The sequence below is a fragment of the Acinonyx jubatus genome, chromosome E1 (genome assembly GCF_027475565.1).
Source record: "Acinonyx jubatus isolate Ajub_Pintada_27869175 chromosome E1, VMU_Ajub_asm_v1.0, whole genome shotgun sequence".
Lineage (NCBI taxonomy): Eukaryota > Metazoa > Chordata > Mammalia > Carnivora > Felidae > Acinonyx > Acinonyx jubatus.
The window spans coordinates 13,882,050-13,905,722 of NC_069397.1; the positions used below are offsets into that span (position 1 = coordinate 13,882,050).

Below are 23,673 nucleotides of genomic sequence, written 5' to 3' on the forward strand. Positions count from 1 at the left end.
CCCCCCCCCATACCATCTCTGTCTCTCTCAAAATAAATCTCTTTCTCTCTCTCCACTTCAACCCCCCACTCTCCCTGGCTTGTGCGTGCTCTCTCCAAAACCTAAAAATGAAAAAATAAACAAGATATAAATTAAAAACAAATAATAAAATCAGATTTATATAAAAAGAAAAATCCTTCATTGCTGAGGTAGAAAAAAGTATCCAATCATGATTCACTAAGAGCGCCTGGGTGGCTCAGTCAATTAAGCTTCCAACTTCAGCTCAGTGAGTTCGAACCCTGCATTGGGCTCTCTGCTCTCAGCACAGAGCCCACTTTGGATCCTCTGTCCGCCCCCCTGTCTCTCTGCCCCTTCCCTGCTCACATTCTCTCTCTCTCTCTCTCTCTCTCTCTGTCAAAAATAAATAACACAAAATAATAATAATAATGATTCAATAGTTCTTCCTAGAAACTAACATTCTAGCTCTCTTTCCAAAAAATCTAAAGCAAATATCTACCTGCAATTTATCCATAGCAGCAGTCCCATTAACTGCAATCTAGGGCAAAAAACAACCCTTACCTACATACTAAGACCTCAGAGGAGGACATAAAGATTCCTAATTCCCAACACACTAATGCAATTACATTTAGGAAGGACTTGCCTATGGGGTGCCTGGGTGGCTCAGTCAGTTGAGCATCTGACTCAGTTTTGGCTTAGGTCACGCTCTCACGGTTTGGGAGTTCGAGCCCCATGTCTGGCTCTGTGCTGACAGCACAGAGACTGCTTGGGATTTCTCTCCCTCTCTCTCTCTGACCTTCCCCAGCTTGTTCTCTCTCTCTCTCAAAAAATGAATAAAAATTTTTTTAAAAAAGGACTTCCCTGTAAATGCACCATTACATTATAACCAAGGCATGGTTTACAAATTCAGGTTTAGGGTGCTTTTTTTCCTTTAGTTAAGTAATCAGTTTAACTAGCTAGCTAAAGAAAGTTAGTGATTCTTACTCTGGCCTGGCCCGGCCCAGACTAATACTAAAATGTGAGTCAAAGAATGTAAGGAAATGCTACCTAGAACACAGGTGAGGTCATTATCTCCAAAAAGGTGTAATGAGGCAGATTCCACATGTCCAAGTCTTCATTATTAAAATGTTTTATTTGGGGTACACACCCTTTACCATGTTTTGCAATTTTCCTCCCCTTCAAGATTCAGCCTGAAAGCAGTATATCACTACCTCTGTGAGGCCTTCCCTGGCTAACCCACCCCCCTTCTTTTTTAAAGTCTCACCGTGCCATCTATGTTATAATCCTAATTACCATTTACTGACATGACATGCTATGCCTCTTTCCTAAAATGTTTAATTCCTACAATACCCAGCAAAAAAACTAATATCCTCGTTCAATAGATAAAGAAGTCATGTATCCAAGGTTAAACAGGTGGATAGTGGCAGGGCCAGGATTCAAGCCAGGTTTGCTTTGGACTCCCACAGCAATGGTTTCAAACAGCAGGAATGTGAACAGAGAGGAGGCCAGGTAGGCAAAATTCTCTTTTTATCTGCTTATATATTGAGTTTCTGCATAAGAGATTTTTGGGGGAAAGTTTCCACTGTTAAGATAAATTTGAAAAATCACTGATGCTACCTTGTGCTGCCTCTCACGTTCTTTTTAAGTAACTATATACATGCTGTCTCTAGTACCACACTGACCTCTTTAGGCAAACACTGAACTGATTTCTTTGCCTCTCTAGAACCAGGCATAGGGTCTTAGCACTCAACAAATGTTTGTAAGGAATCAAGCTTTGAAAGCAAAACTTTCCAAATTAATTAACTGTATTTCCACAGTCATAAGCAATTATAAAATAATTTATAATTGCATAGCAATTTATACTTAATGAAATTCTTTCATATATTTTCTTTTTTTTTAAAGTTTATTTATTTTGAGAAACAGAGTACCTGAGCAGGGAAGGGGCTGAGAGAGAAGGTGGGGGAGAGAGAGAATCCCAAACAGGCTCCGTGTAGTGCACTGTCACAGCACAGAGCCCAATGTGGGGCTCAAACTCACGGAACATGAGATGCATGACCTGAGCCAAAGTCAACACTTAACTGACCGAGCCACACAGGCACCCCCATATATAATATAATATCTTCTTAAAAAGAGAAACCAAGCTGAAGTTTTTAAAATGTTTTCCAAAATGGCATTTATTCAATAGTCAAGGCTTTATTTTAACAGAATATCAATTATTCAACAACTATCAAACAGTACTGGCAAAAGCCATTAACCATGTTTTAACTGCCATACCAAAATACTATTAGGGTTAAACCATATTAAATTGCCAATAATGGCAATTACACAGGTTCAACCTAGTACTTATTAAGGGTATTTAAAGAGCATTAGCAGGGCGCCTGGGTGACTCAGTCGGTTAAGCATCCAACTTTTGATTTTGGCTCAGGTTGTGATCTCATGGTTCGTGGGCTTGAGCCCCAAGTCCGGGTCTGTGCTGACAGCACGGAGCCTGCTTGGGGTTCTTACTCTCCCTCTCTCTCTGCCCATCCCTTGCTCACGCTCTCTCTCTAAATAAATAAACAAACAAACATTAAAAAAAAAGAACATTAGCAAAGTTACAGTAGCTAGCATAAATAGCAGAACTTGAGGAATTTATTTACAGTTTTAACCAAAAACTTAAGCAGAGTAACTCCCTCTTCTGTGATTTCATAGTTATGCATACACATAGTTAACAATTCTCACACTACACTGTAATCATCTGCCTTGATGTTTCCTCAACAATACTCCTCCAAAGCCCCAACCTTGACATATTCCTCATTGTTATCTCTATCAAATATCATGGTAATTGACACACAATTGGTATCTAATATATGTTTCTAAATGACTTCTACAGGTATCGTAGTAAAACAGATTAAAATCTACTGTGTTCAGGGAAGTAAAGGTGCACTGTATCACTTTACTCTCATCCTTCTTTTTTAAAATTCCAAACAATTTAAATTCTGAAATATGGGCAAAAGTCAAAGTCCAGCTCCCTGGGGCTGGTTTCCATATAATTTTTTTCTTTTTAAAGGCTGAACACTGATTAATATTTATCAGATAAAGTACATCAATTTTAAAATCCTATAGAAAATCAATTGGCTGTCTCAACTTTATACTAAAACTTTAAAAATTAAAGACCTTTTTACATTCTAACATGCATATTTTCTGGTTTCTGCTTACAAATGCTAATCAGGGAACAATTAAGCAAGCACAGCTACAACAGTTTTTAAGTTAAAACTAAGTCACACACACAAAAAATCCAAATCCATTGCTGTAACACAAGAAAACAGTTTTCTAATACTTCCAGTCATACAAATAATAGAAGACTCACTGTGCTATGTGCCTTTTTTTTTTTTTTTTAGCATAAGATCTGGTGAATCCTAATGCAGATAGCCCGAAGGAATTATGACAATGCAGAAAACACTGCAATTTTTCAAAAAATGTTTATTTTTGAGAGAGAGCACAAGCAGAGGAGGACAGAGAGAGAGGGAGACACAGAATCTGAAGCAGGCTCCAGGCTCTGAGCTGTCAGCACAGAGCCTGATGTGGGGCTCAAACCATGAACTGTGAGATCATGACCTGAGCCGAAGTCGAACGCTTAATCAACTGAGCCACCCAGGTGCCCCGAAAACACTGCAATTCTTAAGCAAAGGAACAATGTTCTAAAATTGGTATTTCACGGTGATTGTTTTGGAGATAATACATAAGACATATTAAAGCAAGGGAAAGCTGAAAGTAGAAGATGACAGAGGCCTGGACTGGGATGGAAGCAATGGGAATTTTTTTTTTTTTTAATGTTTGTTTATTTTGAAAGAGAGAGAGAGAGGCAGATAGAGAGGGACAGAGAGAGAATCCCGAGCAGGCTCTGTACTGTCAGCGAGGAGCCCAACTCAGGGCTAGATACCAGGAACCATGAAATCATGACCTAAACCTAAATCAAGAGTTGGACACTTAACTGACTGAGCCACCAATGGGAATGATTTTTTTTAAAAAAGAGCTTTATGGTCAAACTGCAATTAAGCAAAAGTGGAATTTTTTTTTTTTTTTTGGACACGGTCCATTATTTGCTCTTGGTCTTGAAGAGGACCTTCTCTGGTCCTAAAAGCAGATCCCCTGTTTACATCCAAGGACAACTGCCCAGGTGTTATGACAACACACTGGAAAACCTGCAGTGTCTCTCAACTGATTTCCAGTTTACTATTATCCACAGCAATGTTTACCTCTGCTGAAACGGATACATGAGAACTATATTCTTGGGTATCAATTATTCAATTTGTTTACCGAGGATCTACCAAGTACCCAGTATTCAAACCCAACAATACATATCTGTGTCCCATGTAGCTCACCACATAGGAGTTACATGTGACATAAAAGCAATGTTAAGAAATAGTTCCTGCCCATAAGAAACCTATATAAATGGAATATAATTAGAAGACGTGAGCTATACATATCCTTTAACTCATTCATTAACCATTATGTTAGGCTCAGTGCTATGAGGTTTTAAGATGACAGATGAAAGAAATGCAATCCATCCTTAAATGAATGTACAATCTATTAAAAATAAAGTGGGAAGGAGGGGACAGGAAAGAAGGTGATAAAGAGACTATAACATGAGCTAAAGACTAAGTTAGCTTTATAAACTGAAAGACTAAAATAATGGAAGTGACTGGAAATTTTTTGAGGCAGGGTTTGGAAGAAGGAAAAATAATGTTAAATAAAATAGGACAATAAAATATCCAAAGGCAAAATTATTTTAAGCAGTTGGAAAATACAGTATTGCTGAAAGCTGAGGCTAAAGATGGCAAACTGAGAAATACAAAGGGCACTCATCAGAAAATAGGTTTTGACCCTGAATTCAAAAGATTCAGTAGTGAAGGTAACAAGATACAGAACTGCAGTTCTACTACAGCTGAAGGAAAAAAAACTTTTTAAGGGGCAAAGCCATATAGTATATTTCTTGAGGATAGAGACCATATATATTACAAACATAAATAAAAATACCTCCTTACATTTAATCTATGCAAAAACTATCATGAGTCCTGATCCATTAGAATGGTCTTCTGCTGGGGCACTTGGGTGGCTCAGTTAGTTAAGCGTCTGACTTTGGCTCAGGTCATGATCTCGCACTTGGTGGTTCCCATGTTGGGCTCTGTGCCGACAGCTCCAAGCCTTGAGCCTACTTCAGATTCTGTGTCTCCCTCACTCTCTCCCCCTCCCCCAATCACACTCTGTTGTCTCTCTCTCAAAAAAATAAAATAGGGGCGCCTGGGTGGCTCAGTCGGTTGAGCATCCAACTTTGGCTCAGGTCATGATCTTGCCATTTGTGAGTTCGAGCCCCACGTTGGGTCTGTGCTGACAGCTCAGAGCCTGGAGCCTGCTTCAGATTCTGTGTCCCCCCCGTCTCTGCCCCTCCCCGACTCACACTCTGTCTCTCTCTCCTTCAAAAATAAAAAAACATAAAAAAAAAAATTAAAAAAATAAAAATAAAATAAAATAAAATAAAAGTAAAAAATGGTCTGCTGAGTCCATTTCCAGCAGCATAAAATAGGGTTGTGTACTGTCCCCTTTTTTCTTTAATGATTTTCTTAATGATTTTACCATTTGGAGATACTCTGGAAGAATACTGCTTTGTGTACCTTCAAACAAGAGAGTTGTGTAGCAGATTTAAAATTTCTAAGAAAAACCTTAAGCTTCAAGCATTCACACAAATTCTATCTGGGTAAAACTTAGTTTTCACAAAAACATTTAAATCCTACATATATAGGGGTGTCTGGATGGCTCAGTTGGTTAAGCATCCAACTCTTAGTTTCGGCTCAGGTCATGACCTCATGGTTCGTGGGATCCAGCCCTATGTCAGACTCCTCACTGACAGCATGCAGCCTGCTTGGTATTCTTTCTCCCTCTCTCTGTGCCCCTCCCCCACTCGTGCACACATGCTCTCGCTCTCTCTCAAAATAAATAAATAAATTTAAAAAAAGATAAAATAAATCTTACATTATAAATGGTCTGTATTTGATGTATGCAACATCTGCACTTTAGGTACATGCCAATGATTTACAATCTCAATATGTATCAAAACCTGGGTTAAGAGAAATTATATCCATTGGTCAGACACCAAAGGACAATCTACACACTTTTTCAGACTGACTCTCACATGATCGGGTTGGTCTTTCCATATTATTATTAAATACTAAACATCCATCTACCTTAGAGATGTTGATGAGGGTAATGAAAACAGTACATGATCCTCATTATGAAGACCCTTATGAGAAATTCTAATCTGATAGTGCCAAGTGGTTAGTTATCCTTTTGAATTAACTAGCTTACTTTTACTGTAAGAACATTGTGAAAATAACCTTAACAGGTTTTTTTTTCTCCTGCTAGCTCACAGAAAGCTAAGACTTAAATTTGTGCTCTGCCTGTAGCAAGAACATTGTAATATACCTTTTTGCCCTAGATTCTGATTACATTTTATCCTTACCCTTTATTTTTGTTTCTTCTTTCTCTTTACTTTTAATAATCTGTGGTATTTTGCAGTTTGTGCATCTTTATCAACTGCCTTAAAGGATTACAAATCAAATACAGAGACTAGGTAAAAGTGCAAATCAGCTAAAAATAAGACAACAGTGATAGAACTGGGTTTTTAATATAAGTTTAATTAAAAATAAAATGACTGAGGGGCACCTGGGTGGCTCACTTGGTTGTGCATCCGACTCTTGATTTTAGCTCAGGTCATGATTCCAGGGTTGTGGTAACAAGCCCCGCACTGGGCTTTGCACTGAGCATGGTGCCTACTTGGGATTCTCTCTCTCCCACTCTGCTACTCCCCCATGCTCACACTCTCTAAAAAAGAAATAATAATAATTTTAAAAAATAATAGAAGACTGAGCAGACAAAACATGTTTGTGATCCAAACCCTGGATCTAGGGTGCCTGGCTGGCTTGGTTGGTGGAGCTTGTGACTCAATCTTAGGGTTGCGAGTTCAAGCCCTGTGTTGGGTGTAGAGATTACTTTAAAAAAAAAAAAATCCTAAAAAAAGAAAACTCTGGACCATCCACTTGTAGCCTCTGGATAAGGTACTTAATAAATATACTTGGTAAAAGGTAGGATCGTTGAGGACATTAAACCAGTTTTCAACCCCTGTTGTTTAAAACCTTTCTAGAACAAGGGTATATATAACACAGGTTAAAAAAACAAACAAAACAGGTATATATCTTGCATTTATTTGCACAGAACTTCATGATTTATAAACTGTCTTCATATCTTTTTGAGCTTCACCTGCACCGTGCAGCAGTTCTCACAGCTACTTACACAAAAATGCAGAGATCACAAGCACATGTCTACAGAGAACAATGCAGGTGATATAAATGATAGCAAGATTATCATCTTTCCATACAAGACTCATTTTGTTTGCATATAAATCATATTACAATACATTCACTTTCCAGAGATATATGCTCTATTCTACTTTTCTTGACTACTGCAGTCATCCCACTATACTTTTTTCCATTTTTAAAAATATTTATTTTGTAAGCACACACGTGCGGGGAACGTGCAGAGAGAGAGACAGAGAGACAGAATCCCAAGAAGGGATTCAACACAGGGCTCAATCTCACAAACCATGAGATCATGACCTGAGCCAAAATCAAGAGTTGATCACTTAACTGACTGAGCCATCCAGGTGCCCCATTTTTTCCCATGTTTTATAGAAACACCAACAGAGAAGTATTTCTTCACCATAAAAAACAGTGCAAGGGCAATAATAAACACTAATAAATGGTAGGAACTTGTTTCACTGGCGAGCTTATGCCCATCTAAAGGAGGGCAGTTTGATGCAGCTTAGGCCAAATGTTGTCACGGGAAAATGTGGGCCTCACAGTTGCAAGAGCTTTTAATTTTTCAGGATAATCCAAAAATAGAGACTTTATGCAAAATAGCTAATTTTTAAATGTTAACTTAAAATAATTTTTTTAACAATGCAAGGCAAAGAGAAATGCATTTACAGATTTCATTCTGCCTAAAGGCAGCCAACCAATGTGCAAATCCCCAGCTCAGTACTGATTTGATATGGTTTTTGAACAGTTGAAGAGACTGAAGAAAGTAGAACAGGATTTAGGAATTTATGCTTAAAAAAAAAAAATGCCAACAATGCAATCTGTTCTATTTATTCAATTAAAAGCATAAAAATTATGGAAGAACAAATATTTATTTAACCTTAGGATAAATTCTGTAATGCAAAACCAAATAAAAAGCTATTTTATCATGTTATCCACAGACACTTTCACATTTACTGAAGCACTATCTGTAATACCAAAAATTTAGAAACAACCTAAATGCCTATTTCTGTAGTATAAAGAAACTACAGTATAAGCGTATATAATAAATTATACAACAAAATAAGTTAGATCTACATATACTAATAACACATCTAGAAAACATTTTGTTAGGTTAAAAACATCGAGTTGTACAATAATATTTACATTTACATATAACATTCATGTAAATTTTAAGCATCATTATATATAGTTTATGGATACATATATGTGTAGTAAAAGTATAAAGACAGATCAAAGGATATATACAAACTTTAAGAGAACTTTACCACTGTGAAGAGCAAGGGAGGGGAAAGGGATTAGAAAGAGGTATAAAAGGGACATCAACTGTGACTATCATAATGCATTCTTTTTTCTTTTAAGTTTGTTTTTCAGAGAGAGAGAGAGAAAAAACTCAAGTGGAGGAGGGGCAGAGAGAGAGGGGGAAAGAACGAGAATCCCAAGCAGGCTCCACGCTGTCAGTGTGGAGCCCGATGCAGGGCTCAAACCCACCAACTGTGAGAAGTACTAAACAGAACCTGAGCTGAAGTCAGACGTTTAACCAACTGAGCCACGCAGGTGCCCCAATAATGCTTTATTTCTTAAACTACAGCAAATATGACAAAAACATTAACATCTGTCAATTCTGATAGTAGTTTGTGTGGATTTTTTTTTTTTTTTACATTACTACAGGTACTTTTCCTGCATGTTTGATATATTCCATAATTAAACTGGAAATATGTGAAAGAAAAAACAAAAAGCACTTTTCTGACTATACGTCCCATGATAGGCCCTCTGATTATGTAAATGATATGAAAGTACTGAAGGAATAAATCCTACACTTTTGAGGTCCCACTGTGCAGTATTTTGGAGTCAAATAGTGGAGGTTCAAATATCAACTTGGCCACTTATAAACTATGTGAACTTGGGCAAATTTTCAAATTTCCTAAGCCTATTTGATCATTTATAAAAGAAGCTCTACTACCCACATCAAAGAGTTGTGGCAAAGCGTAATGAGATAATCAGTGTTAAGGACTTGTCTACCATTTCAGCTACCTCAACAGAGCTCAGGAATAGTGAAGATAGAGGTAGTTTCACCTTGAAGACGACAATATGATGCAGTACTTTTGCACTTTTACATACATAAGCAAAGTAAAAGAGACACTGCTTTCCTAGTGTCCAAGACAAGATAAATCAGTTTTGCCATCACAAGATGGCAGAAAGTAAAGGTGGACTGCCCTATTACTATTATTAACTCATCTAAATCATCTTCATCATCACCATAATAACAATGACCAACATTTACTGTCTAGTGAGTACTAGGCACCATTCTAGGCTTTTTAAATGCATTAGCTCATTTGATACATCAGATAACCTTTGATGTAAGCTAGAACAAGAGAAAAAGTAACACATGCCATAAGATGATGAACTCAAAGGAAAACAAAATTTCTTTCAGGTGAAAAAAATTAGGGAAAGTTGCCTGGAAAAGGAGAATCTGGTATATGCACACTTCCAAAAGACAGGCAGAGGATACAGAGAGGAAAAGAGAAAAGGAGTGGTAAAGAGTGAAAACACCTTCAGCAACGGAAGTATCTTCATAAGGCTGAATCACAGGATACATGGCAGGCAATAAGAAAAAGGATGAGACGATGAGCCAGAACACAAGAAAAGTCCTTTAGCACCTACTTGGGATTAAGCTGATATCTATTAAATGCCATGTGTCCAGCAATGTGTGCTTTGCATTTTCATGTTTTTGATCACTAAAGACAGTAAAAATACTTGGGTTTGGGCCAAGTATTTCAGAACTATGGTTCAGGAAAATTAATCTGGCTGCTTTAACATCCCACATAATTCCTCCTCTTATTCTCTATGGCTAGCAACACCCAGTTTCTCAATTTTACCCAGACACCCAAGCTACAAATCTGAGATGTCTTCTGATACTTCCCTCTCCCCATCACACTACTCATTCACAATTCTTCCTCCTAAACCTTTCTACCATCAGTAACCTTCACTGTCATGATCTTATTTCAAGCACTAATCATTCTTTCCTGAGAAAGCCTCCCAAGTGACCTTCAAACTCCAATCTATATCCCTCACTCCACCCACATAAACTATCTAAAATACACATCTGATCATAATGCTCATCTTTGCTTGGAACTGTTTGTTGACTTCCAAATTGCCTACAATGTATGTATATAGAATACAATTTTACACAGTCTATCAATCTGACTCATGTACCTTTCCAGCCTCATATCTATACATACCCTACAAATCCCCTCTGCCAAACTACTTTCCAGAATACACATCATCTTTTTTCATGCTTTTGTACCTGTGTATGTTGCTGTTCCCTCTACCTAAAATGTTCCATGTCCACTCCAATTATTCATTCAACAGTCAGTTTAAATATCATTTTTCTCAACTCTCTTTAGCGGGGAGATTTGATGGGCCTGCAACACCCTAAGGGACAGATACTCTATAATCCAGGACCCAGATTTAAAATACTACATAAAGGGGTAAAAAAAAAAACTACATAAGGATACTAAATTTCCTATAATTTAATTATTTCACTAATAATCTAGAGAAAATTCAAATCCAAAAGTTCTAATTTCAATCAAGTTCCCCCCCCCCACTTTATATAAAACTGCCAAAAAAAAAAAAAAAAAAGCCATTCTTAAAATCTGACAAATCCTTACATTTGAAACTAATACTGGGGGCGCCTGGGTGGCTCAGTCGGTTGGGCGTCCGACTTCAGCTCAGGTCACGATCTCGTGGTCCATGAGTTCGAGCCCCGCGTCGGGCTCTGGGCTGATGGCTCAGAGCCTGGAGCCTGCTTCCGATTCTGTGTCTCCCTCTCTCTCTGCCCCTTCCCTGTTCATGCTCTGTCTCTCTCTCTGTCTCAAAAATAAATAAACGTTAAAAAAAAGTTAAAAAAAAAAAAAAGAAACATACTGTAGGTTAACTATACTGGAATTAAAATTAATAATAATAAAAAATAAAATACCCCCCTCCCCAAACCTAACAAATCTAGAAATAGGGAGGCAAGCTAAGATTTACCCAAGAAATGAATGTGATTAAATATTCTGGCTATCAAAGTTTATTTATCAAAAAAAGCTTATTTATCACGTGAATAAACAATGAAAAAATTGGATGTAATAGAACTAACAAATTTTAATGGTATTTTTAATGTTTATTTATTTATTTTTAGGGGAGAGAGAGAGAGAGAGAGAGAGAGCGAGCGCGCATGCAGGAGAGGGGCAGAGGGAAAGAATCCCAAGCAGACTCTGCACTGTCAGCCCAGGGCCTGATGCAGGGCTCAAATTTATAAATCATGAGATCATGACCTGAGCTGAAATCAAGAGTTGGACATTTTAAACTGACTGAACCATCCAGGGACCTCAAATTTTAATCTTTTTTTTTAAAGTGTATGTATTTGAGAGAGAAAGTATGAGTGGGGGAGGGGCAGAGAGAGAGAGAGAATCCCAAACAGGCTCTGCACTGTGAGCACGAAGCCCAGAGCAGAGCTTGAACTCTCGAATTGTGAGATCATGACCTGAGCTGAAGTCAGATGCTTAACCAACTGAGCCATCCAAGCGTCCCCCAAATTGTAATGTTTTCAAAGATTGAACAGTACTTCAAATTTTTAAAGTATTACACCATGGTGCTATTATCTTTATAATAACAAATCTCAACATAAAGAGAACACAGAAAATATATAATAATATTACTATTCAAGATTTCCGGCTCTTTGGACTTGACCTAAGTAAAGTAAGTTTTCTGCCTAACAGTATATTCTTTAAGAAAAATTTATCTCTATTGACTAAGAAGAAAACAAAAGCCTATTAATTTAGAGAAATTAAAAAATATGACCATTCTCATTTTTTTAAAAGTTTATTTGTTTTGAGAGAGAGTGAGCAGGGGAGGGGCAGGGAGAGAGGGAGACAGAATCTGAAGTAAGCTTCACACTGCCAGTGCAGAGCCCAATGCGGGGCTTGAACCCACAAACGGTGAGATCATGACCTGAGCTGAAATCAAGAGTTGGATGCTCAAATGACTGAGCCACTCAGGCACCCCGTTAGTTCTCATTTTTATGGAAGCTTACAACATACCCCCAAAGCTTCAAATACCACTAGTACAGAGAATAGCTAAGATCCAAGGTACTTTAAAAAGTATCCCTTGGGGCACCTGGGTGGCTCAGTCGGTTAAGCGGCCGACTTCGGCTCAGGTCATGATCTCGCGGTCAGTGAGTTCAAGCCCCACGTCGGGCTCTGTGCTGACAGCTCAGAGCCTGGAGCCTGTTTCAGATTCTGTGTCTCCCTCTCTCTGACCCTCCCCCGTTCATGCTCTGTCTCTCTCTGTCTCAAAAATAAATAAACGTTAAAAAAAAAAATTTTTTTTTAAAAAGCTATAAAAAAAAGTATCCCTTTAGAAATGTTAGAAATAATACTTTATATGGCAGTCAACCTTAACTCTTTTATTTCTTCCTCTATAACCAATTACCTTGATCTGTCAAATTTACCTCCTCAATATTTGTTGAATTATCCTGGCTATCCTTACCACTACTACCATAGTTCACACCATCACCTCTCACTTGGACTAATTTCAACAGGTCTACCTAAATCCAGTCTTGGCCTGTTAACATCTATCTTCTATAGAGCTCCCAAAGCCATCTATTTAAAGTACAATCTGACCATATCACTTCTCTACTTAAAAACAAACCTTCATAGGCTCCCTATTTTTTATTTACATAGCACTCACTATATGCTAGTCACTGCTTTAAGTTATTTTACAAGTGTTCATCTACTTCTCACAACTACCTATGAGAATTTAAATAACTAGCTTTTATTTAGTGTGCATGTGTGTGTACACACACACGTGTAAAATATAAATAACACGGCTATGTAAGCAGCAGAGCTGAAAGTTGAACCCAGCATCTGGGCTCCATAATCAGGCCTCTTAATCACTGAACTATGCTGCCTCCCTACTTCCTAAAGTCTACATGCTTTAAAACAGTTTATAAGGCCTTCGGTTAGTAGCTGGTCCCTGCCCACATTTCAAGTCTCATTTCTAATCAAGCCCCACTTTGCTCACACACTGAGCATCATGAAATGTAGGTCTTCCTTCTCCCCACATTGTGACCCTTATGATTCTACTTCTGCTGTCCCCTGTCTGGAGCACCTTCTAGTACCTCAGCATGGTTCCTACAACAGAGTACACTGAATACATTCCGATTAGAGAATCAATTTTTTAATGCCTCATAACGTTGTAAGCAATAAAAAACAAAAATTCTCTATTATTAATTACACTGGTAAACATATGAAACACAAAAACACCAAAGGTTTTAGAACTCAAGTCTCCAGTACACCTAACGGTTATCCAGTTAAAACACACACAAGCAACCATAACAAAAAAACCTTCCTCAACCTAGATCCTCTCTCAACTCTTCCTTGTTCCTTCTTGACATTCTCTCAATAGCCCAAATCAAAACAAAATACTTCAATTCTTCACTTCCCTCATCTTCCTCACTTCCCATTATCTAACTGGTTACTAATATTAAACAGACTGAATCTCTCTCAAATCTACTCTTTCAATCTGCACTACCACTTAAACTGTCTCCTCACAGGTCTGTCTGCCTCCATCCACTCCATAGTTGCATCTTACACATTGCTGACAGCAGCTTTTCTTAAAGAAAGGCACTTAGGGGTGCCTGGGTGGCTCAGTTGGTTAAGCGGCCGACTTTGGCTCAGGTCATGATCTCGCGGTCCGTGAGTTCGAGCCCCCTGTCAGGCTCTGTGCTGATAGCTCAGAGCCTGGAGCCTGCTTCGGATTCTGTGTCTCCCCTCTCTCTCTGCTCCTCTCCTGCTCGCACTCTTGTCTCTCTCCCTCAAAAATAAATAAACATTAAAAAAAAATTTTTTTTAAAGAAAGGCACTTACCATAACAAAATCCTCCACTGGCAGTTCAAGAGCAGAAACAGTGGTTCTCAATCAACTAGGAAGCTTATTGAAAATCCAAATTAAAAAGAAAAAGAAAAAAGAAAATGCTGATACCCCATGTGCTCCCCATGGAATTTTTATTGCTTAAGTCTACGATGGAGCCTGGAAATTTCCATTTTTAATAGATAAAAACCTACATCTGATGAAGACGGTCCATGTGACACCCTACTTTATAGGCCAGATCAATGTCATCAGGCCAGATCAACTCCTCTATACTAACCCATCACTCCAGCCATACTTAACTACTTGGGACCTTTCCTCACCAACCAAGGTATACTCATGAGACTGGGCACAAATCACTTCCTCTGCCTGGAACCCCAAACAATGTGACAAGGTTTCTTCAAATATGTTCATCATCTAGCCAACAGGCACATGAAAAGATGTTCAGCGTCGCTCCTTATCAGGGAAATACAAATCAAAACCACACTCAGGTATCACCTCACGCCAGTCAGAGTGGCCAAAATGAACAAATCAGGAGACTATAGATGCTGGAGAGGATGTGGAGAAACGGGAACCCTCTTGCACTGTTGGTGGGAATGCAAATTGGTGCAGCCGCTCTGGAAAGCAGTGTGGAGGTTCCTCAGAAAATTAAAAATAGACCTACCCTATGACCCAGCAATAGCACTGCTAGGAATTTATCCAAGGGATACAGGAGTACTGATGCATAGGGGCACTTGTACCCCAATGTTCACAGCAGCACTCTCAACAATAGCCAAATTATGGAAAGAGCCTAAATGTCCATCAACTGATGAATGGATAAAGAAATTGTGGTTTATATACACAATGGAATACTACGTACCAATGAGAAAAAATGAAATATGGCCCTTTGTAGCAACGTGGATGGAACTGGAGAGTGTGATGCTAAGTGAAATAAGCCATACAGAGAAAGACAGATACCATATGGTTTCACTCTTATGTGGATCCTGAGAAACTTAACAGGAACCCATGGGGGAGGGGGAGGGGGAGGAAAAAAGAAAAAAAAAAAAAAGAGGTTAGAGTGGGAGAGAGCCAAAGCATAAGAGACTGTTAAAAACTGAGAACAAACTGAGGGTTGATGGGGGGTGGGAGGGAGGAGAGGGTGAGTGATGGGTATTGAGGAGGGCACCTTTTGGGATGAGCACTGGGTGTTGTATGGAAACCAATTTGACAAAAAATTTCATATATTTAAAAAAAAAATGTTCATCATCTTTGTGAAGACTTCCTTGAAAATTCTGGACTCTCATTGCACCAAGTACATATTTTGATTATAGCACTATTGTGCTACCTTTGTATATTAAATATATATTTATATACTTTAAGATCTTTGAGGGCAGGGACTGACAATCATGTTTGTATCCTCAGCACTTGGGATACAATATAGATAAATGTTTGCTGGACAGAAAAATTGATAAACATTTAGAAGAAAAAGATATGTAATGGTGCTGGATACTTTTTAAATAGAAACCCAAGGACACCTGAGTGGCTCAGTTGGTTAAGTGTCTGTCTGATTTCAGCTCAAGTCATGATCTCGCGGTTTGTAAGTTCACAGCCTGGAGCCTGCTTTGAATTCTGTCCCCCTCTTTCTCTCTGCCCCTCCCCCAATTGCACTGTCTCTCTCTCTCTCTCTCTCTCAATAAATAGACATTAAAAAAAAAAAAGGAAACCAGGCAAAATTTAGGATTAATATTTAAAATCCTAAACAAAATTTTTCTGATAGTCAAAGATGTAAATTTTTTAATAAATGGAGAAGAGGAGATGAAGAATTCCAATTAACATATGTAAACGCTGCTCACCCTCTACATGGAACATGACTAGCTTCCAAAGGATAAAGTAAGAAAAAGAAAAAACAATAAGTTTAGGGTACAGAAAATGGGCACACACTACATTAACCAAATGATGAAGGTTAACACCACCAGTGATGTTTAGTGAGTATCATGTAGCCTTTGACATGATGTGATGAGAAGTGACATTTACCTCCGTGGTATTTCTTCCAAAAACCTATAGCCCCAGTCTAATAAAAAAACACCAGACAAACCCAGCTTGGGAGACATTTTACTGGATACCTGACCAGAACTACTCAAGACTGTCAAGATAGTACTGGAAAACAAGGAACCACTGAGAAACTGTCACAGACCAGAAGAGACTGGAGTGACATAATCAAATGCAATTTGGTACCCTGGGTTGGATCTGGAGCAGAAAGAGTACATTAATGGAAAAACTAGTCAAATCCACATAAAGTCTGGAGTGTAGCCAATAGTAATTACCAAGATTGACAAATGTACCTCAAAAATGTAAGGTATTAACAATAGGGAAAACCGGGCTCAGGGATGTATGAACTCTCTGCACTATCTTTACAACTTGTCTGTAGATCTAAAATTATTCCAAAATAAAAACTTTGTTAAAAAAAAAATAGGAAAAATGTGGGATTATTTAAATTAATAATACTTAACAGTACAAACAAAAATATTGTTAAAATAGATTGTAAACCATATTTCAGTTTAAATAAAATGCTCATTTGCAACATGCTTTTTACATTTAAAAAAAAGTATTCCACTTAGCATTGATTTACATAGCACTCTTTACCTATTATGAAACTCTGAAGCCATTACAGGATTCAGATACACATAATGGATACCAAAGAAGGGGAAAAAAAACCCAATACTAATTCTTAAGAAATATACTTACAACTATAAAAGCTACTATATTAATATATTAATGACTGTTTACTTGATTAAACTGTATGTTATATTCTCTTTCTTAAAAAAAGGTCTCCAACAATAAAAATAGTTATGAAGGGTTTACAGGCCATTCATCATTCAACAGTAGCCATTATTTTGTGAGTTAGATACTGTCAATATTATCCATTTATAGAAAAGGAAATCGAAGCTTCTACCTAAAGCACATAGCTGGCAAATTGTGGAGTTAGGACTACTAAAATATTCATATATGGTTTAGTCAACACCTTAATTTATTTTCTGTGATAATACTAAATGTACAGAACTTTCCCCACCCTTAAAAAGTAAAAATTAACCAAAAAAGGTAAATAATCAATAACACTGATTCATCTTCACCTTCCCTTCTTTTGCAGTCAGCATAATTTTTCTTCAAGTTTTTATTTTATTTACTCATTTAAGTAATCTCTACACCCAATGTGGGGCTCGAACTCACGAGCCCAAGATCAAGAGTCACACACTCTTCCAACTGAGCCAACCAGGTGTCCTGCAGTCAGCATATTTTTGATAAAATAAAAACAAATACAGAAAGATGAATAGACAAAATATATGCCTTATGCATACAGAGCAATAAAATCATAAAACATTTCCTTCTATCTTTGCCAGAGGCTAAAAGTGGATTAAACAATATGCAAAATCTTAATAAACACGAAACTTTCGTATGGTTTTAAAAATTAAAGTCTTTGGGGGCGCCTGGGTGGCGCAGTCGGTTAAGCGTCCGACTTCAGCCAGGTCACGATCTCAAGGTCCGTGAGTTCCAGCCCCGCATCAGGCTCTGGGCTGATGGCTCAGAGCCTGGAGCCTGTTTCCGATTCTGTGTCTCCCTCTCTCTCTGCTCCTCCCCCGTTCATGCTCTGTCTCTCTCTCTCTGTCCCAAAAATAAATAAACGTTGAAAAAAAATTTTTTTCTTAAGAAATAAAAAAAAAAAAAAATTAAAGTCTTTGGAAATTTCCCAGATTCTTACTTAATTTTATGACTATCAAAAGACAGTCTCTCAGAAAATTTGTTATTAACAGCCTTAGTTAACTGTCAATAACTCTTGTCAACACATAAGAGCTCAAAGATAATCAAAATGCAAAGAACAAGTAACTACAAGATGCAAATGTAAGGTACCCAGGTGGGTTAATTCACTAAGTTGAGAATTTTGTGGCCCTGATACAAGTATGTCAGGAACATGTCTCTGTTCCGTGGGACACATGAAATTTCTGTAAAGGAAGGATAAACACCTCTCCCACCTTCACTTCAATTCCTGAAAGATCGCTGGAAGTTAGCTATTACAAAGAACTACAACACAGCACATTTCCTTTCACATAATCCTGCATTCAATCTATTGCAACAAGAATTTATTTACTTATTAATACTACTTATGTATTTACTTAAATATTAAATATTATTTAATTAACATTTGCTTATTAATACTACCTGCATGTATGCACCAAGTATTTATTTACTTATTAATACTACTGTAAAGCTGTAGTAGACAATTTCTGGGAGTCCCTACTCAAATGCCTAAAGCCTTATGCAAGCAAAATAGTTAACAAGACTGAAAGTTAATAAATGCAAATTTATATGATGCAGACAATAAATGCTACGGATTTTCACCATTTTCAAAAAGAAAGAAATTCACAAACACATAAGAAGGGTCCGTTTTGTCAAAGGAATAAGGAATGTTTCTTTGATCACACAAGGCAATAAATACCCAAGTGGTTCAGTGCTTATATTTACTTCATTCTAGCTGCTAACCCAACATGTGACCTTAGGGAAAGACATTCTCTAAATTTTAGTTCTCTCATCCATAAAAATACCAATCTGCCCAAAAGTAGCTGACAGAACAAATGAAAATAAGTACTACATTCAATATATTTACAAAGTTCGAGGGAAATGTTTATGGCAATGTTAAATGACAGTAACTTTAGAGGATACTTTTCCAGAAGTATCCTTAATGAATACACACATCAATGTTAACTAGGTATGTTTCAACCAAAAGCCACCATCTTTTAAAGAGAAAGCAATAAATCTAAATAATAAGCACTTATGATGGCCACATCCAATGAGTATAAAGCATTTCACAAATATCAATTAACTCTAACTGCCATGGCAAAGTTAAAAATTATACACATAGCATTTATACACATAAAACACAGTTCTATTTAATAACTACCCGAAAGTGTCATGCCAAACCAGCAACAAAGCTAAAGTAATCCAAAAAGCCTTCACTGCAGTTAACTATTAGGCTTATATTATAGTATCTTTCTTCATGAAGTACAGATTTCTCAAAACACTTGGCCTTCAGCAACTAGGATTCACTTTACAGCTTAATATCTTCAGCGTAGGTTTTCCTTTATCTTTTCAGAACTCACTGCATACCATTAGTTTTATTTTAAATAGAGCAACATTTTAGGTAAAAACAAAACAATTACAGTCCTATTGTAGAAGACTTAAGAACAGTGGCAAAGAATTTCCATTTCAATTTAACTATTTCTCTTTTTCCAACATATATGATAAGAAAACAGGTTACCTGTCATGATATATTCAAAACAGAGACTTAAAAGCAAATTAAAAAATCTCTCTTAGGACCACAGCAGACATGGCTAGCTCAGTTCAAAACCAACTGGGCCTTAAGTCTCTTTGGCAAAACAGTGTGTGACTCACTGCCGCAGAATTCAATGGAAAGAATTGGAAAATTCATTCTGATTGCCCTAAGATTTCGCCCAGAGTTTTTTAAAGATACATCCATACTAATGTTGTCAACTTCCATATAGTTTCTATCACTTGTTTAAGATGACAAGATGTGAATAAGGGGAGCCACATGTAAACAAAAAGTAAGGTCCTATTTTTTTCTGGGTACCTACGATATGAGCCATACGGCGTATATGCATGTTATCTATGTATGTGTATTATTGAGTACATAGGAGGGAAACATTTACATTGAAAAAAAAAATACAATGAAACATGGATGTTCTAGCTATAAAATGAAAAATTGTGATACTGATTTTTCCCTTCCAGAAACATCTCCAAATTTCTTATGTAGTAAAGTTATCTCATCTGGAAAATAGATACCAAATAATTCTACAAAAAAAAGAAAAAAGAAAAAAGAAATCTATCCCAATCTCATAAAAGTTTTATAAATACAGGATTATGAAGAATTTTAAAAATTGATCTCTAAATTAAGCTAAAGATCCTATCACATGTATCAAAAACATTCATATATTCATAGATATATATTTGGAGCTACAGCTCTCTTATTTAAGTTAAATTATTTTACGCTCTTGAGTAATTAATAGTCTACTGAAAAATCACCACTCTTAGTGCGCTTTTATACCTTAAAATACTAGGATGGGAATATGTCACATAACATAGTGAATTACCATCCTTAACCTTACCCATCCTTCACCATATGAATCCTTCTACCTTCTAATCACATTAAAAATAACAAAAGTGTAAAAATATATCATACAGTCTTAAGGCTCATCAAAATCATATTTACCACATGAATGTGACATTCTTTGAAGATGTCTATTCACATGAATGCCCAATGCAAGATGTTAAAGTGACCTACCCTCTCTTATGGTAGTACCTTACAAAAGGTCCCTTTCAAGGGACAACACAAGAAGAAAGCCTTTATAAATACGCTTTAACACAAATTATCTTATTCCTTTTTACTCAGTGATGTTATTTGAAAAATCATAGATTTAATGTTTCAGTGCAAACTAAAGTAAAAGAAGACATATACAGTATTCTCATTTAGATTTTTGCCGTATTTTCTACCACTATTTCTCGCCAAATATTTCTGGCATTCATTAACTTACACTTACTTTACTAAAAGAATAAAAAACATTAACAAAGGTTGTATGTGTGTATGTATACACACAAATACAGAGAGACAATAAGTGTCTGCTTAAGAGTAGGGGCATTGCTTTTTACCCCAATCGTTCAACACTCACCTTGCAAAAATGGTCGAAACTAAAAACAACAGATTTTAAGATTTACCACAGAGAAATGCCTTTGTTGCAGCACCAATTAGTATCAAATAACCTTACAAAACATAAGCAAGAGAAAAATGCTATGAAAGGGCAATCTAGCATTTCACAGCTTCTGCTCTCTTACTCCACCCAGTCTCCTCAGCTCAATGGCTGTTCACAGCATCCACAAATATTAGTCCATTTTTAAAAGGGGAGGGAGTGGGTACCAAAACAGGGCAATCTTTCTCAAAATTAATATACACAGAAATATTTTGTGAGAAATTGTGTTCCTTCCTTTGATTTATAAAAAATAACAGGTTCAGATTTGTTTTCAGAGATCCTCCCCTTCTGAACAGTTCAAACAATGATCATTTATAATAGAACAAGAATAAATCACCCTAAATACAGATTACACTTCTGCTTTAATAAAAACTGCAATTTGCAATTGCCAGTTATTTTGCAAAATTGTGTCCTGAAAGATACCCATGAGAGATTAAAAGCTAGCTAATATCTTAGAACCAAATCAGAATTTTTTAAGTAAAAGCTTTTTATACAGTCAATATTATATCACTGCCGACATAACCCAGGCAGGAAATTTTCTTGAATAAGAGGCTGAACCCTGCAGCAATCAAGCCCTGCTGCAGAAAAGAGGAAAAAAAAAAAAAAAAAAAAAAAGGATAAAAAGAAAGAAGAAAAAAATTTTAAGTAAATACTACTGAGGCAAAAGGGGATGGATGACATTACTGGTATTAAAGGCCCAAGCTATGTCTCCTCCGCCCTAGACTCAAAATGAAATTCACACAAAACAACCCACCTACCAACAAAAATAGAATTTCCAAAAATGGCCCAAATTTGTTTACCCTTTAAAACGTTATGAATGTCGAGGGCTACGTGTTAAAGTAGAGGTCAGAACAACAGTAATATCTTTATTCTCTCCCGATTGCCTCTTAAGGAAAGGGGGGGGGGGGGGGACCTTGGCATGACATCGCCCATTGAGAATGAAACCACAAATCTGGTTCTTCTCTTCAAAAGTACAAATTCTTAACCAAAGGACTGATGTAATCTGGACTCAAACCCCAACCCCAAAAGAAAATCTCCTGCCCTCCTCCCAGGGAGTTTCTTGCTAAGTCACTGAAGAAAAGCAGAAAAACAAATAAAGCCAAGGCACCCTGCTCTCTCTTATCTAAGACACTGAAAACCTCTTTCTCTTCTCTAATGTTGAGAGAGAGAGTTAAAATCTGCCCACCACCTCAAAGACATTCTCTATTTTCTCAGCTGGGAGACTAAAGAAGACACTGCGTTTCCTAAAGGAGTGGGGAGATAGATGAAGGGGAATGGCTGAGGGCCTCGAAGCTGTGTTACAACGTCAAAAGGCAACTCCCGTTTCAGGAGCCAGTGGCAGAAAAGAAAATCCTGCCTGATTTGGTGGGTGGATGCTGCGGATGGTTCGGTGGGTCGGCCGCTCCTCTTTAGTGGATGTAGAGGCTGGACCACCGCACAGAGGGACCAGAGAAGGGCTGGGCCAGCCTCCTTAGGTCAATCCCATCCTAAGGACAGGTGGGGGACGGAACGCCTGAAGGCCTATGGGTGCCGAGGCCGCGCGGGGCTGAGCCCGGTCCCCAAGCCGCCAACCATGGGTGGGGTGGGGACTGCGGTGCTCGCCTTCCGCGGCCAGGGAGAGGAGGGCCGAACCCTTTCCCCAAGATCAGAGAGCGACCTGCTCTCCACGCCCTTCCTACCCAAGAATACTTTTCTTGCTAAGTCACTGAGGGAGGAGGGCGATCTCCTCCCGGGGAGGGCCGCGGGTGGAGTCGGGGCAGCCCCGGCACCCCCCGAACCCGGGCCGGGGAGGAGGGGAGCGAGGACAGCGCCCTCCCCGGCCTGTCCCCCCTCCTCCCGTGTCTCTCACTCAACGGCCGTCGCGGCCGCCATTTTGAGAGCGAGGAGAGGAGAAGAAGAAGGAGGAGGCGGCGGCAGGGGGAGGGGAGAATGGGAGGGAGGGGACCGGCGCAGCCACCTCGTCAGGCCGCCCGGCCCGGCCCGCAGCAGCCCGAGCGCGGAGGAGAAGACAGAGGGGAGAGCGCAGACCCTCGCCGCCTTACCGGAGCGCTGCACCGCCGCCTCCGCAGGGCCTCTTCCGTCCTTCACTCCCATCCACCGGCGGGGGAGGGGGAGAGGGAGAGGGAAGGGAGGAAGGAGGGAGGGAGGGAAGGAGGGAGGGGGAGGATGGCGCGCTGGGCCCGGTCCCGGGGAGGGGGAGGGGAGGGGAGCGGGCGGGCTCCTCAGCCGTTCCGGGGCTCGAGCCCAAGCCTGGCGCTCGCGGTTCCTCTCGCTCGCGCCCGAGCGCTCCTCCTTCTCTTTCTCGCTTCTTGAGCCCCGGGATCGCTGCTCGTTCGCTCGCTCACTCGCTATCTCAGCCGCCGGACTCCGCCGCCGCCCCGCCGCTCCAGCTCCGTCTGTCACAGGAGCTGCCCCAACGCCCTGACGTCACCGCGCCGCCGCCGCCGCCGCCCCAGACCCGCCGGGATGAGGGAGGGAGGGGGGCCGGGAGAGGAGAGGAGCTGCGGCGCATGCGCAGGCCTGGGCCGGGCCCTGAGCCGCGCTGCCTTCCGCTTAGCGGGCGCGCTGGCTCTGCGGTTTGGCGGTACCGAGTGGCGGGAGGGCTAGCTTGCTCCCCTT

At 39.0% G+C, this 23,673-nt stretch overlaps 1 protein-coding gene across 2 annotated transcripts in view; it reads right to left on the reverse strand.

Moving 5' to 3' along the window:
* The window catches only part of PAFAH1B1 (platelet activating factor acetylhydrolase 1b regulatory subunit 1), a 76,801-nt gene extending 53,355 nt beyond the window's left edge, over positions 1–23,446 (reverse strand). For both annotated transcript variants that reach the window (XM_027034677.2, XM_053212360.1), the window contains exon 1: positions 23,097–23,446. The gene's annotated coding sequence lies outside the window, so the exon portion shown is untranslated. The remainder of the gene's footprint in view (positions 1–23,096) is intronic.
* Positions 23,447–23,673: the final 227 nt, after the last annotated feature.